This window comes from Mus musculus, chromosome 5 (assembly GCF_000001635.26).
Source record: "Mus musculus strain C57BL/6J chromosome 5, GRCm38.p6 C57BL/6J".
Lineage (NCBI taxonomy): Eukaryota > Metazoa > Chordata > Mammalia > Rodentia > Muridae > Mus > Mus musculus.
In genome coordinates this window covers 36,682,711-36,696,782 of record NC_000071.6, presented here as the reverse complement: position 1 = coordinate 36,696,782, position 14,072 = coordinate 36,682,711, and the positions used below count along the sequence as shown (strand labels likewise).

General features: G+C 43.9%; 1 protein-coding gene across 12 annotated transcripts in view; it reads left to right on the top strand.

Moving 5' to 3' along the window:
• Positions 1 to 50: 50 nt before the first annotated feature.
• The window catches only part of D5Ertd579e (DNA segment, Chr 5, ERATO Doi 579, expressed), a 96,250-nt gene continuing 82,228 nt past the window's right edge, over positions 51 to 14,072 (top strand). For 5 of the 12 annotated variants that reach the window (XM_011240750.3, XM_011240747.2, XM_011240749.2 and 2 more), the window contains exon 1: positions 845 to 928. The gene's annotated coding sequence lies outside the window, so the exon portion shown is untranslated. Of the gene's footprint in view, positions 258 to 754; positions 929 to 1,046; positions 1,127 to 1,285; positions 1,613 to 3,937; positions 4,042 to 14,072 lie in introns of those variants that run through there. The other 7 variants (XM_011240743.2, XM_011240744.3, XM_006503992.3 and 4 more) reach the window with 7 other exon arrangements.

Sequence of the window (14,072 nt, the reverse complement as noted above, 5' to 3'; positions counted from 1 at the left end):
GAAAAGTACTTCCAGTTCTCTGCTCCTCCCAGAAGCCTGAGCTGAGCTTGGGAACTCCGGGTCTCAGACTCTGAACCCAAGAACAGGGCCTGGTGCCTGGCGGTGCTCAATGAGTTTGATGAACTACATGCAGGTCACTCCCCTACGGGACCTGTTCTTGCCTTTGTATAGAAGGCACATCTCTGGCTTTTCTTCCTGGTACTTCTGACATCTACATCTGCTTTTCTGGAAGAGCCTAGGAGTCACATTTAGGGAAGGTGAGTAGGTGGGAAGAGGCTTTTGATTAAAAGGTTAGTGCACATTTTTGGCTCCCACTTCCGAATCTTCCAGAAGGTCTTTTATTTTTTGCCTACTTAATAATAACATAAAAAAGCCATGTCACTTTTTGTTTTTAATTGAAGTCTTTATGTTAAGCCGCCCACTCCAGCCATTCCAGGACATGGCGAAGAGGGGGCGCGGACAGGTGTAACGCGGGGGTTTGTGTTGGAAGGGCTCTGCAAAGCCGGGTCTCAGTGACCCAGCGGGAGGTCACCGACCCAGGAGCCCTCTCTCAGGGCCTGGTAAAGCTTCAAAGCCTCGGATCCTCAGGTCGGCCTCGTGGTGTCAGGATCTTCAGGACCCCAGAATCCAGTCCTGCGCGCCTGCTGCTCCCCCACCCACACAGCACGAGGGCGGAGCCCCGGCGCGCTGATGTAATCCCGGCGCCTGGGCGGAAGGATATGGAACGCGGCGTTGGCTGGCCGGGCGCTGAGGCTGTTGCCAGGTAACGCAGCGGAGCGGCTGCCGCGCGCCGCCTCCCGCCCTCCGCCGCCTGGCGCTGGGGCCGCCGCCGCTTTACGTAAGGCGCAGGCCAGGGCCGCCCGGCGCTCGGCAGCCGCCTGCAGCCCTCGGAGCGCAAGGAGAGGCGCCCACCCGGTAGCCTTGGCAGGTAGGCGGCGGCCGGGAGCGGGGCCGTGGCGGGTGGCGGGCCAGAGGGATGTCCGGCTCGAGGACCCCGCGGGCGGCGTGCGATGAGTGCGCACAATGGGCCGCGGCGGGCTGAGGCGGCCCGGCCTGAGGACAGCGGCCTCGCCTCGCCCCGCGCCCTCAGCTTTGTCCTTCGGCGGTCGGGGGCGGGCGCGGCGCGGTGAGTGGCGGGCACGCGGGCCTATGGCGCGGGGTCGAAGAAGGTGACGGCCGAGGGCAGAAGTGACAGGCCCCGGAGTCGCCGGCCTGCGCGCGCCACCGCCCGGACCCTCGCGGCCCGGCTTCCGGCCGGCGTCCCGGGAGCTCCCGGTGGACGCCGGGCCAGGGCTGAGCGCTTTGCGTAGAGGCCAGGACAGGGCGAGCAGTGGGGAGCAGACCCCGAACCTGGCAGCCCCTCCCTTCAGTGTTTGCCCTTCTGTAGACAAACCTTAAAGGTTTAACCAAGAAAAGTGAGATGGGGGATAAACGGGAGGGGGACATGCGACTCCGGAGTCATTTACTAAACGGGGTTCTTGGGTCTCATCACCTGCTTTGCCTTGTTGCCCAAGTAACTGACAATGCATTTTGCGTTTCTGGTTCTTGGCTTGCTAAGGAAACGGTAGGAGAGGCTTGCCGAGGAGCCGGGGACGTGCAGTTTGGATAACAGGTGATGCCATGGAAAAGCCTATGCAGTGAAAACCCCACGCAAGATTTCTGCCACCAGTATAGGACCCGTTGCATGACACTTTGTCGGTTTTAGAGACTTCAGATTTAAAAGAAGGGGAAAAATATCTGTCACTCTGCATTCTGAAGGTCAAATATTCGCCCGCAGATGTTTTGGGCTGAACCATTCTTAACTAGGTCTCAGGATCTTTATGACAAAAACCATTCTGGAACTGTGCATTTGAAATACCCATGGAGGCTTCTTGCAGTTGATACTTATTATTGTAGATTTAGTTGCTATTCTTGCCAACTGATGTACTTTTAAAACGTGTTCTTTCACAAGTTCATTTATATATCTCTATAATGTCCCTTTATCATATTTCCCCACTATCTTCTCTTAGACAAACATTGAATTATAATTATATATTAATGTGTGTGTTTGGGTGCATGTATATTTAACGCGTGGAGGCCAGTGATCAATATCAGATGTTTTTTATAATTGTTTTAAAAATATTTATTTGATGTGTATTGGTATTTTACCTGCATGTATATCTGTGTAAGGGTGTCAGATCCCCTGGAACTGGAGTTACATACAGTTGTGAGCCACTGTGCAGTTGCTAGGAATTGAACCCCGGTCCTGTGGAAGACCGGCCCGTGCTCTTGATCACGGAGCCATCTCTCCAGCCCTCAGGTGTTACTTTTGAGATAGGGTCTCACTAGGTAGATTAGGCTGGCCAAGTACTTTAGAGCTATGTCTGCCTCTGACTTTGAAATGCTGGGATTTGAGTCATGGTCTCTCACTGAACCTGGAACTCACTAGTTCAGCAAGGGTGACTGGCCAGCAAGCCTCAGGGGTCCTCCCATGTCAGCCTCCCCATCGCTGGGACGCCACAAATGTTTAATCATTTAAAAAGTAGTTAGGGCTGGAAATGTAGCCCAGATGAAGTCCGCTATTAAATTCTCAGAATGTAAAACAAAATAGGCCTTCAAATTGACTGTAACAGGTTTTATATGAGCCTATTTTCATTAAGAAAGTAGGAGAGTTTTACTCTTATTTAGTGTCATAGAGATACATGTATTGTTCTTTGAACATAAGGGTAAATATTTTTAACATGGCAACATTTAACAAGGCAAATTAAGAATTTTAAAGAATGATTGATTTGATATACAAATTATGAACATTTAAAAAAGAAACTTAATGGTGTTTTGCTTGCTCCCATTTGTTGTGTAGCTCCATCTGTGCCTGATTTTATCCCAGGGCTCTTTAAAAGTGTTGGACTTGCTCTTCTTCTTTTGTGTGGAAATGCACCAAGCCTGAGCTTTGCCCCTGTTTTTTTGCATCATTTGACTTGGAGCAGCTAATGGCCTCTGAGCTAGTTTTGTCATCTGTGAAATGGGAAGAATGCTGAGACCTGCCTTGCAGGATAGAGAGGCAGAGGGGGCGATGTGAAGTAATGTCATCCTCACTCAAGCTCTTAAAATGCCGCTTAGTGCTGATATGTCTGAGTCCTCAGATTCCCCTGCAGGCTGGAAGCAGTCAGTTGTCTTCAGGCCACTGTTGCTTTCTCTCTACTTTGCCTGGTTTCCAGGATTCTCTTTCCCAGACACATGGCAGCCTCTGGTCCTGCAAGCGTCTAAGCACCTGGGATTTGGAGCTTAGAGTACAGTTATAAACGCAGTGTGGGAGGTCCCTGGCAGTGCAGTGCAGTCACCCTGTCCTGGCCATCTCCTTTCCACATTACCTTGTAAGACTACCGTTGCTCTGATCACACCAAGCAGTTTCAGATGTTCTTGATTTATACTCTTTCTTCTGATTTGAGGGTCCCCCACTTCTGCTTTCTCTAGTTTCAAAAGATTCTTATAAGATACTGTATCCTCTCTGGAGCCTTTGGAAATCCCTCAGAATGAATTCCTTCTTGCTGTAGGCCCTGTGGATGGACGGCATGCTTTTTCTTAAAATGTTTCTTTTGTGGAAATTAAATATAAAATATTGCTTTCAAGAAGACTTATTAACTCGTTAGTACTGGATTGGAAAGACTGGAGTTACATTCCAGCCCCCCTCTTGCTTCCTGGGTCACTGTGGGCAAGCTTGTTATATCTCGTGACCTTCAGTCTCTGTGAAACGAGAAGTCTCATCTTCTGTATGTCTTTTGCTTTGTAGTGAGCTGGCATCTAGGGGTTGAACTCAGGTTTCCAGGCTGGCTTGGCAAATGCCTTTATCTACCAAGCCATCTTACTGGCCCTGAGAGCGGTTTTGATTACCGGATTTTTTTTTTAAAGAAAGATTTATTTTTATTTATATGCATGTATATGCATATTTTTCCCTTAGAGACCAGAAGGTGGTGTTGGATTTCTTTGGAGCCATAGTTCCGGGCAGTTGTGATCTGCCTGACTTGGGAGCTGGGATCTGAACTCTAGTCCTCCTGAAGAGCAGTGAGTATAATTACTTAACTGCTGAGCCCAGGCATCAGATTTTTCCCAGCTCTGTATTCATGCTTTTGTTGTTCCTGCTCCCCTCTTTTTTTCTTTTTCTTATAGTGTTCAGGATTAAACCCTGGGGCATCATGTATTCTAGACAAGCACTCTACCAACCCACTTACATCCCCTGCCCCTCTATGCACTTTTTAATCTACCTTCCTTGAATGCTTTCTTGCCTGGTTCCCCTGCTCTACCCTCTGAAGCTATTGCTGGCCTCTAGGAAAGAATGTACACTCTTCCCTTCACTAAGAGGCAGTATAGAAAGGGTTAAGAATGTACCCTAAAAGCACTGCCGCCTGTGTTTATTCTTTTAGTTATGTCTGAAACTATATGCCTTCTTGTACTTCACATGCCAGGCAGCTCCCAGAACACCCTCTGGGAGGAAAGTTCTGTTCTGGCTTCCGGTTCTGAGAACTCAGTCCATCACGACAGAGGATAGATATGGTAGCTTAGAGAACTCAACCTAACGGAAGCCAGGAAACAGAGAAAGACAGACAAAGGGCAGAGACAGACACACAAAGAACCTGCCTCCAGCCACCTACTTCTTTCTACTAAGTTTCACCTTCTGATGTTTTTAGCACCTTCAAAAATAGTGCCCTCAGCTGGTGACCAAATGTTCAAATAAGCCCAAGGGGCACATTTCAGATTTACAGCTTTCCACCCTGGGCCCCAAAATGTATTTGTATATTTACTCTATCTCAAGAGTCCCCAATGTATTATATTTCAACATTGCTCAAAAGTCCAAAGTCTCTTCTAAGACTTGAGGCAATATCTCAGCTATATGAGTTCCTGTAAAAAAAAAAAAAAAAGTTACACACACAAGGGCACAGAGTAAACATTTCCATTCTAAAATGTAGAACGGAATAGCCAGTAAGGATTGCATGGACCCATCAAGGCAAACTTTAAAGCTTGCTGCTCCTTGTCTGTCTTCTGAGGTATGTTGTAGGCTCCAGAGGGCTTGGGCAACCCTGCCATTTGGCTTTGCTGTTTGCATGCAGCCCATCTGAACTTTCTTGGGATGGTTCCACTCAATGACGTCATAGTGCAGGGACTCTCTTCTTATCACATATTTCTCAACCTCTCAGGCTTTTCTTTGAAATCTGGGTGGAAACCTGCTAACTCAGTATCACTTGGAAGGGCAAGGATTGCTGCCAGTTGCAGTTGTAGTGGCTCCCTGAGACCATAGCTACAGCAGCCTCAAGAGTACCTGGGTGCCTGAGCACAATGGACACATCCTGGGGAAACAGCTTCCCAGATGGCCTTGGCCTTGTCTACTCACGATATTTTCTCTCTTCTCAAGGAAGATGTATCCCAAATTAGTTTACGCTTTACTGTCCTTAAACCTGTGATGTATGAGTTCTGGCCAGTTCCTAAGATGCCCTGGAGACACCCTTTGCCTTGATGATAATCCTCTTATAATTAATGGCCCTAATTTCTTCAGTAGTCACACTTTCTTTGGCCCCAACTTTTCTGACCATGATGCAAGTTTTTCAGTCTTTGCTGCTTTTTTCTCATTATAAATGCTAATAGCTGTTAGTAAACCTCATTCCTTTGGAATTTCCAGTGGATCACTCATAAACTCAGCCTGTCATGGAGTTTAGTGTTTTGATAAATGGATAAAATTTAGGTATCTTCTTTATTATAGTGTAACATGTACAGTTTCTAGTCCAGTTTCCAGCAGTCTTTGCTGTCTGAAACCTGTCTTTAATGCCCACATTCTTAATGACTTTTAGTCTTCTGAGCTCCCACCAAAATTGTCCATTAAGTTCTACTGACAACACTCTTGGCTTTGGCTTGTTTTTTTTTCTTTCTTTTCTTTTTTTTTTTTTTTTTTTTGGTTTTTTGAGACAGGGTTTCTCTGTGTAGCCCTGGCTGTCCTGGAACTCACTCTGTAGACCAGGCTGGCCTCGAACTCAGAAATCCGCCTGCTTCTGTCTCCCAAGTGCTGGAATTAAAGGCGTACACCACCACTGCCCAGCTGGCTTGTTTTTCTAAAGTCTTTAATATTCCTCCTGTAAGACTGGGTCCAAAGGCTTCTACCTACACCAGCAGCAAACAGCAATGACCTCACTTTTCTGGGGCCAATTTTCTGTTTTAGACTTTTATTTGACATACACATCTTAAGTGGGAGAAAGGTTTGTTTGTGGTTTCAGTACCCTCATGGTAGAAGACATATAGTGGAACAAAGTTTCTCATCTCCTGATAGCTAGGAAAAGAGAAGGGGAGAGGAGGAGAGGAGGTGGGCAATGAGAGATGTCCAACATTTCCCAGTAAAGTGCCAATAACCTGCAGAGGACCAGTACATGAGCCTGCAAGGGACATTGCAGATTCAAGCCACAGTACCTTATACCTTAGCATGGAATTGCTGGCTATCTCATGACTGTCTGGTTCCCTTTCCATCCATCAAGCTATTGGAATCTTGAAGACTTCACTGAAATATTCTTTGTATCTGATTTTCAGAATTAACTCTTTACTCTCTGATACATTTTTCCATCTTAATTAGTGTTATTTATTTTATGTGCATGTTTGAATTTGTGTGCACCACATGTGTACAGGTGAAAAGGGCATCAGATTTACCGAAACTGGAGTTATAGGGAGTTGCGAGCTGCTCAGTGTATGTGCTGGGAACTATACCTGGATCTTTTGTAAGAGCAATAAGTGCTCTTAATTGCTGATCCATCTCTAGTCTAGTCTCTCAACTTGTTTTGTTATTGTTGTTTGCTTATGATATTTTAGGTTTTTTGTTTTGCATGGAGGCATCTCCTGGATCTTAATGTCTTAAGGGAAGAGAAGAGACTCCTACTTGATGATTCTTTCTAGTGTGCAGTATAATTATAACCTTTTTGCACAGTATCCATTCATTAGATATTTGACTGAATTAACTCAGAATCACTTCGTAATCTGATTTCAGAAGGACTGGGCTTGGGTCAAAGTAGCTTTCTGGAGAACTTTGTGACTCAATGCAGGGCCCAGTAGATAGCAGATGTATCAGTAAGGGGTAGCTTTCAGCTCGTTTGAGCAGGTGTAGAAAACACTAGAGCTTGGTGCCTTAGTTACTTTGGTGTTGCTGTTACCACAGTACCTGGTGGTAACATGGATTTATAGGATTTTAGTTCCTCTAGGGACAGCATGTGAGAACACATCACTTCATAGAAGCAGGAGCGTATGGTGGAGGCTGTTCATATCGCAGCAAACCAGCAAGCAGAAAGCCAGACAGAAAATGGACAGGGATAACAGAATCCTAGAGTCACTCCTGCCCAGATGGCCTTCTTTCAAGTAGTACTGCTAGCTAGGGACGAGACATTCAGAACATGAGCCAGTGGGGATAGTTCATATTCCAATCCAACATTTGGCCTTTGAGGCCCCAAGATTCATGGCCATCTCATATGCACAATGCATTTAATTCAAGTTCAACTTCTTAACAGTTTTGACGTTCTTTATTAGTCTGGTGCCAAGTGGTCAGCCGTGAGACCATATACACACAGATAACGTACAGAATGAACAGGTTGTATTTATATATTTAGAAAAAATACATGTATTTGTTTATATATGTATATGTGTGAAAACAAGAAAAAAATGTGAAGAAAAAATCCATGAATTTGAGAGACAACAAGGAAGTGCCTGGGCAGGTTTGGAAGGAGGAAAGGGAAGGGGAGAAATGATACAATAATACTGTAATTAAAAAAAAAAGTTTCAAAAAAGTCTGCTATCTCTATAAGATTCAAAGTCATCTCTTGGTTGTTAATGCTTCTTTTGTAATGATTAATCAATTAGATTTAGAATTACTTAGGAACAAAGGTCTTGGCCATGTCTGTGAGAGTGTTTTCACAGAGATTTAATTGAGGAGGAAAGACCAACCCTGAATGTGGGTGGTCCATCCCACAGGTTGAGGTCTATGACTGGATAAAAAGAAAGCCAGCTGAGTACCACCGCTCATCGCTCAGTTCCCTGCCTGTGGATAGCCCACCTTAGACTACTGGCATGCTTTCCCTGTCAGGATGGACTGGGTCCTCAGACCGAGCCAAAGCCAGTCCTTCTTAGATGCTTTTGTCAGGTATCTTGTCACAGCAATGAGAAAAGTACTTAATGATACTGTGTAAAATCACAAATGAAGTTACACTTTTTCGTACAATGACACAGTAAACATGATTGTTCTAAAAGGGAGGAAACAGAATGGAGGAATAGCAAGGAAGGATGAACCAAAGCAAAGTTGAAACCCAGGTTGGCAAACAATAAGTCCTGTCACTCCTAGGCCAGGTGGTGATGTGATCTGAGCTTCAGTGGCCCAGGTAGCTCTGATTTATGACCTTGCCATCCCACTCCACATGATCCTTTGGTACTGGTTCCACTTGGTATCTTTCTTTGGCAGATGTTCGTTGCTTCTGGCATCTTCAATATCTTGATGTCTCTGCTGTGACTTAGGCTTCCTCCTTAAAAATTTTATATACAGTCATTCAAGGAATCTGACCTTGTTACTCACTGTCTGGTCTTCCTAACAAATCTGAGTAGAAGCAAGCCTCTGTATCTGTAACTGTAGCCTTCTACACACTCGCAAAACCATTATCCACCATGTGGCTTGCCTCCAATTCAGTCAGTTACAGGTTTATTTGGAGCACAGGTGTAGATGGCTTTTGAGTGCTGGCTGGACCTGGGAAAATTGTCCCCTAGGTAACTTCCATCAAAGGAAAGTCTTTCACAGGAGTTTATAGTTATATCCCCCTGTAACCTATCTGTGATGGTTTGTATATGCTTGGCCCAGGGAGTGGCACTGTTAGAAGGTGTGGCCTTGTTGGAGTAGGTATGTCACTGTGGGCGTGGGCTTAAGACCCTTATCCTAGCTGCTGGAAGTCAGTCTTCCACTAGTAGCCTTCAGATGAAGATGTAGAATTCTGTCTGTATCATGCCTACCTAGATGCTGCCTTGCTACCACCTTGATGATAATGGATTGAATGTGTAAGCCAGCCCCAATTAATGTTGTCCTTTATAAGACTTGCCTTGGTTATGGTGTCTGTTCACGCAGTAAAACCCTAACTAAAACACTGTCATAGGTGAGTTTGGCCAGTTTCCCACTCTCTAATGACAGACCTTATGGCTTCCAATCTCTTTAACAGTAACACACGTTTCTTGTTTTGTTTTTTGTATTTTGAGACAGGCTTTTTTCTGGGTAACTCTGGCTGTCCTGGAACTTACTCTGTAGATCAAGCTGGCCTCAAACTCACAGGCTCTGCCTCCTCTGCCTCCCTAGGTGCTGGGATATGCTACTACGGCCACATACTTTTTTTCTACAGCTTCCAACTCAGTCCTGTTCTGGGTAGATTTCACATTTGTCAAGTCACTGTAAACCTGGCTAGAAGCTTCAAGCAGCCTCAGCCCAAATGCTCGTCTGCTACAGTAATTAACCCACTAGGTTTTTCTTTTGTACCCCTTATTTTTATATTATGTAGATAGGTGTTGTACCAGGTGTGAGCAGCACTCAAGGAAGCCAGAAGCGGTTGTTTGATCTCCTGGGACTAGAGTTCCAGGCGGTTGTGAGAGGCCCTGTGGTGCTGGGAATTGATCTAGGGTCCTCTGTAAGAGCAACTAGTGCTCTTAACCATTCAGCTGTCTCTTCAACTTCCAGTCAGTTTTAAACTCAGCCTTCCACAGAGCCCCCATGAGAATCATGTACTATGGTCTTTTACCATTTTGTAGCTTCTCTATCCCATTCTATAAACTTTTAAAATTTTGCCACCAACCATTTTCAGAAACTACTTGAATATATTTAGTCTTAGCAGACCCTTCTTTTGGTATCATTTTTCAGTATCAGTTTTTCATTGGTTGTAACCAAATGCTCAACAGAAACAAATTACAGGAGAAAAAGGTGAGTTTTGGCTCATGGGTTCAGTCTGTCAGGTCAGAAAGACATTGGCCAGGGAGTGTCAATAGAAGCATATGGCAGAGGCTGTTCCTATCCTGGTGGATGGGAAAGCAGGTGATGTAAGGTCAGGGAGAGCATCCTCCATAGGAACCAGGTCCCTTCCTGTGACCTAGTCCTCCAGCTTGGCCCCTTGCCGCAATTTCTACAGCCTCCCAAAATTATGCCACCAGTTAGGAACCAAGCAATGTAAACAGGACTCTGCGGAGGATATACCAGATCAAATCATTCTGTTGAGTTGGTTATTGTTTATATTAGTCTTGCTTTTGAGATAGGGTCTCTCTGTGTAGCCCTGGCTGTCCTAGAATTTGGTATGTAGAACAGGCTAGCTTCAAACTCACCAAGATCTGCCTGTCTCTGCCTTTCGAGTGCTGGGATTAAAGCTGTGTGTTTACACTACTTTATTATGGCAGTGCCCACAGATTTAGTTCTAACATATATATATAAAGTAGAAGTCATCTCTCTAGCTGTACCTACATTTCTTTCTTATTTGGCTTAGGGATGAACTAGAGAGGGCTTTTGTATGCAGTCAATATGGAACCTTTTTTTTTTTTTTTTAAAGATTTATTTATTTATTTTCTGCATAGGAGTACACCATTTCTCTTTTCAGACACACCAGAGGAGGGCATCAGATCCCATTCCAGATGGTTGTGAACCACCTTGTGGTTGCTGGGAATTGAACTCAGGACCTCTGGAAGAGCAGTCAATGCTCTTACCCGCTGAGCCATCTCTCCAGCCCCCAATATGGAAAATCTTAAACTATCTTGAAAATAAGGTTATCTGTAGGTAAACAGGTTTTTGTATATGGCTTAGGAAGTTTAGTGGGAAATCAGAGTTGTTTGATACTGCCTATTGTTTTTTAACTTTAATCTTCCAAAATGTATTTGGAGTACCTGTTGAAACCTCTAAAACTTTTCCCTGTTGCTAAGTATTGTCCATACCATTCTGTCTCTTGTCACTTCACCCTACCCCACTCCCACTGTTGGCTTGGGAGCAGATAAGTGAGGAATTACGTTTGAATGTTGACACGTTAAATATTGATGATGCCATTCATGTGCCATACTGGTTAAGTCTTCAGACATGTCTCTGTTGGAGCCAGTATAATACGGAGCTCCTTCCCAGAGCAGCATAGTAGTGGGAGTTTCTTGTATTGGCTATTTTATGATTATTGCTTTTCTTAATCATTGGAATTTGTGTATTTCTAGTCTCTTAAAACCTGTTCCAGAGAATTGGGAATAATAGAATTGTTCCAGAAGATGAAATTGTGTTGCTAGTGTCTGAGTTACAAATAAAGGCATTGGGGCAGCGAATACAGAATGCTTGATAATCTTCTCTGTGTATACATACTTCTAGCCTGAGTAGTGAATGAATGAATTCTAAGAACCTGGGGGGCGGAGGGAGGGTATGGGGTGTGGCCAAGTAAGTATTTAACATGAGTCATTCGGTTCTATGGAATGTAAAACACATAAGAGTAAATGAGTTAAAAGAAGATAAATAAGTTAAAAGAATTATGCCGCTGTGTGTGTGTGTGTGTGTGTGTGTGTGTGTGTGTGTGTGTACATGAACATGTTAGTGGTATGTAGTTGGGATAAAGGTGTTTAAATGAGTAGGGAGGGGTTTGTTTTGCTTTCACCCTGGAGTCTGTTTCTCACCCAGCTGTGTTTACTAAAACACCTTTGAAGTAATAACAGCCAATGCATTTCTATTTCAGAGTTGAGTTCAACTGCATCTTTTGGGAGAATGTTGGGGGGTTTCCACATGTATTCCCCAGACTTGGGCTTTTCCTGCCCTAACCTCCCAAGTTGCAGTCTTTTGCTAGGACTCTCTAAAGGAATGCTGGGAAAGCCTAAAGTTGAAGTTCAGTTTGCTAGAGGGTATTGTGTATGTGTTAACCAGTTTCTTTTTTGTTTAATGTTTGCAAATAAAAGCAATTTATTTGGCTCACAGTTTTTGGAGATTGAAAATTAAGTTAGGTAGTCCCATTGATGAGAGTGTTTCATATATTGCCTTATGGTGGAGAGGGCTGGCCGGTGGCTAAGGTTTCTACTGCAGTGTAGTTTCCCATGATGTAGTTTTGGGTATAAGTAGTTGTTAGAAAGCTTACTTGGTTTTTGTTGTTTTTGTTTTTGTTGTTGTTTTAATAAAAGATTTGCTAATTTACTTGTGTGTGTGCATCTTTGTATTTGCAACACATGTGCAGATGCCCAGCCTATAGGCTGGAGATACAGGGGATTGAGCTGCCTGATGTTGCTACTGGGACCTGGACGGGAGTCCTCTGGAAGACTAGCAATCTCTCTCTTTTTATAGGATAATTTTTTTAAACAGATTAATTTATTCTATTTATATGAGTACACTGTAGCTGTCTTCAGACACACCAGAAGAGGGCACCAGATCCCATTACAGATGGTTGTGAGCCACCATGTGGTTGCTGGGAATTGAACTCAGGACTTCTGGAAGAGCAGTCAGTGCTCTTAACCGCTAAGCATCTCTCCAGCCCTAGCAATCTCTCTTAACTGCTAAGTCATCTCTCCAGCCCATAAAACTTATTCTTTATTTTATTTCATGTGAATAAATGTTTTGCCTGCATGTATGTAGGCTTAGTATATTTTATAGTTCACAGCAATAGAAGTTTTATGTCTAGGCACTTTAACAGGATAATTTTACACTGAAAATTATATGCACATTATGAGCTAATATTTTATGTGATAAAATGTTTTCAACTTTGACAGAGTAAGTTTTATGGAGGAACATCCATGGCTGAGAAAACAGAAAGATAGCAGGTCCCTATGGAACAGTTTCAAGACTGGTCCAGAAAGACTGGTCCTGGGGGAAAAAAAAACCCCAAAACCAAAAACCCAAATCAAACAAAAACAAAAAACAGTGCCACCTTTGCTGTGGATCAGGAACAACCAAATGTATTGATTGGATTGACAGCTTTCAGTTCATTGCAACCCTGTTTTGTAGCATCGACCAGTCAAAACTTCCTTCATTTGCATGGCCAGAATTGCTTGTCTGGTCATTCCCTTTGCAAGAAGATAGCTCTCCAGTCTCTCACCTCCAGCAGGCAGGCTTGTGGAAGGTCTGGCAGGTGTTATTCTGATCCTGTCTTTCTTGTCCTGCACTGTCCTGGGTGCTTGTTCTTTCCTGCTCTGGTGTGAAGGGTAAATTCTTTCCCATACTTGCCAGTTCTCTTCTCAGGTTTCATGCTTTACAGTTACAGACATTCTGAAAACCTTTTGTTTGTTACTTGGTAAACTTGCTTAGAAAAAAAAGAATTGAGATAAGGTTTCACTCTAGCTCTGACTGTCTTAGAACTCACTATGTAGATGAGGCTGGCTTTGAACTCACAAAGATCTGCCTGCCTCTGCCTCCTTAGTCCTGGGATTAAAGGCATTCATTTAAATGTATTTTTCAGAGTAAAATTTTAATCCCTCCTAATTAAAGTTTTAATTTTATAAAATTTAGTTGTTTAATTTCCTAGTAGTCTTCATCAATTTCATGTTTTTAAAATTAAAGACAATTTAATTTTTTTATTAAAAAATTAATGTATGGCTGGGCAGTGGTGGCGCATGCCTGTAATCCCAGCACTTGGGAGGCAGAGGCAGGTGGATTTCTGAGTTCTAGGCCAGCCTGGTCTACAGAGTGAGTTCCAGGACAGCCAGGACTGCACAGAGAAACCCTGTCTCAAAAAAACAAAACCAACCAACCAAACAAACAAACAAAAAAACCAAAAAATTAATGTATGTCATGAGTATATGTGTTGATGCATGTGCCTTGGTGTGTGGGTGTGGGGTGTGGGGGCAGTCAGGTTAATTTATAGTTGATTCTCTCTGTCTTTCTCTGGGTTCTAGGATTGAACTCAGGCTTCTGGGCTTCTTCAGCAGGCACCTTTACCTGCTGAGCCATCTCACCTACCCTCATTTCATTTTCATTCATTATTTTTCCAAAAACCTTTTAGGATTCTATCCCACTGAACTTTGTTTTGCCTTGAAATTTTGGTTGGTAGCTATGACTTTCTGCATGGGCACAGTTGTCAATCTCAGTTATATATACATTTCCCCTCCCCTTTAGC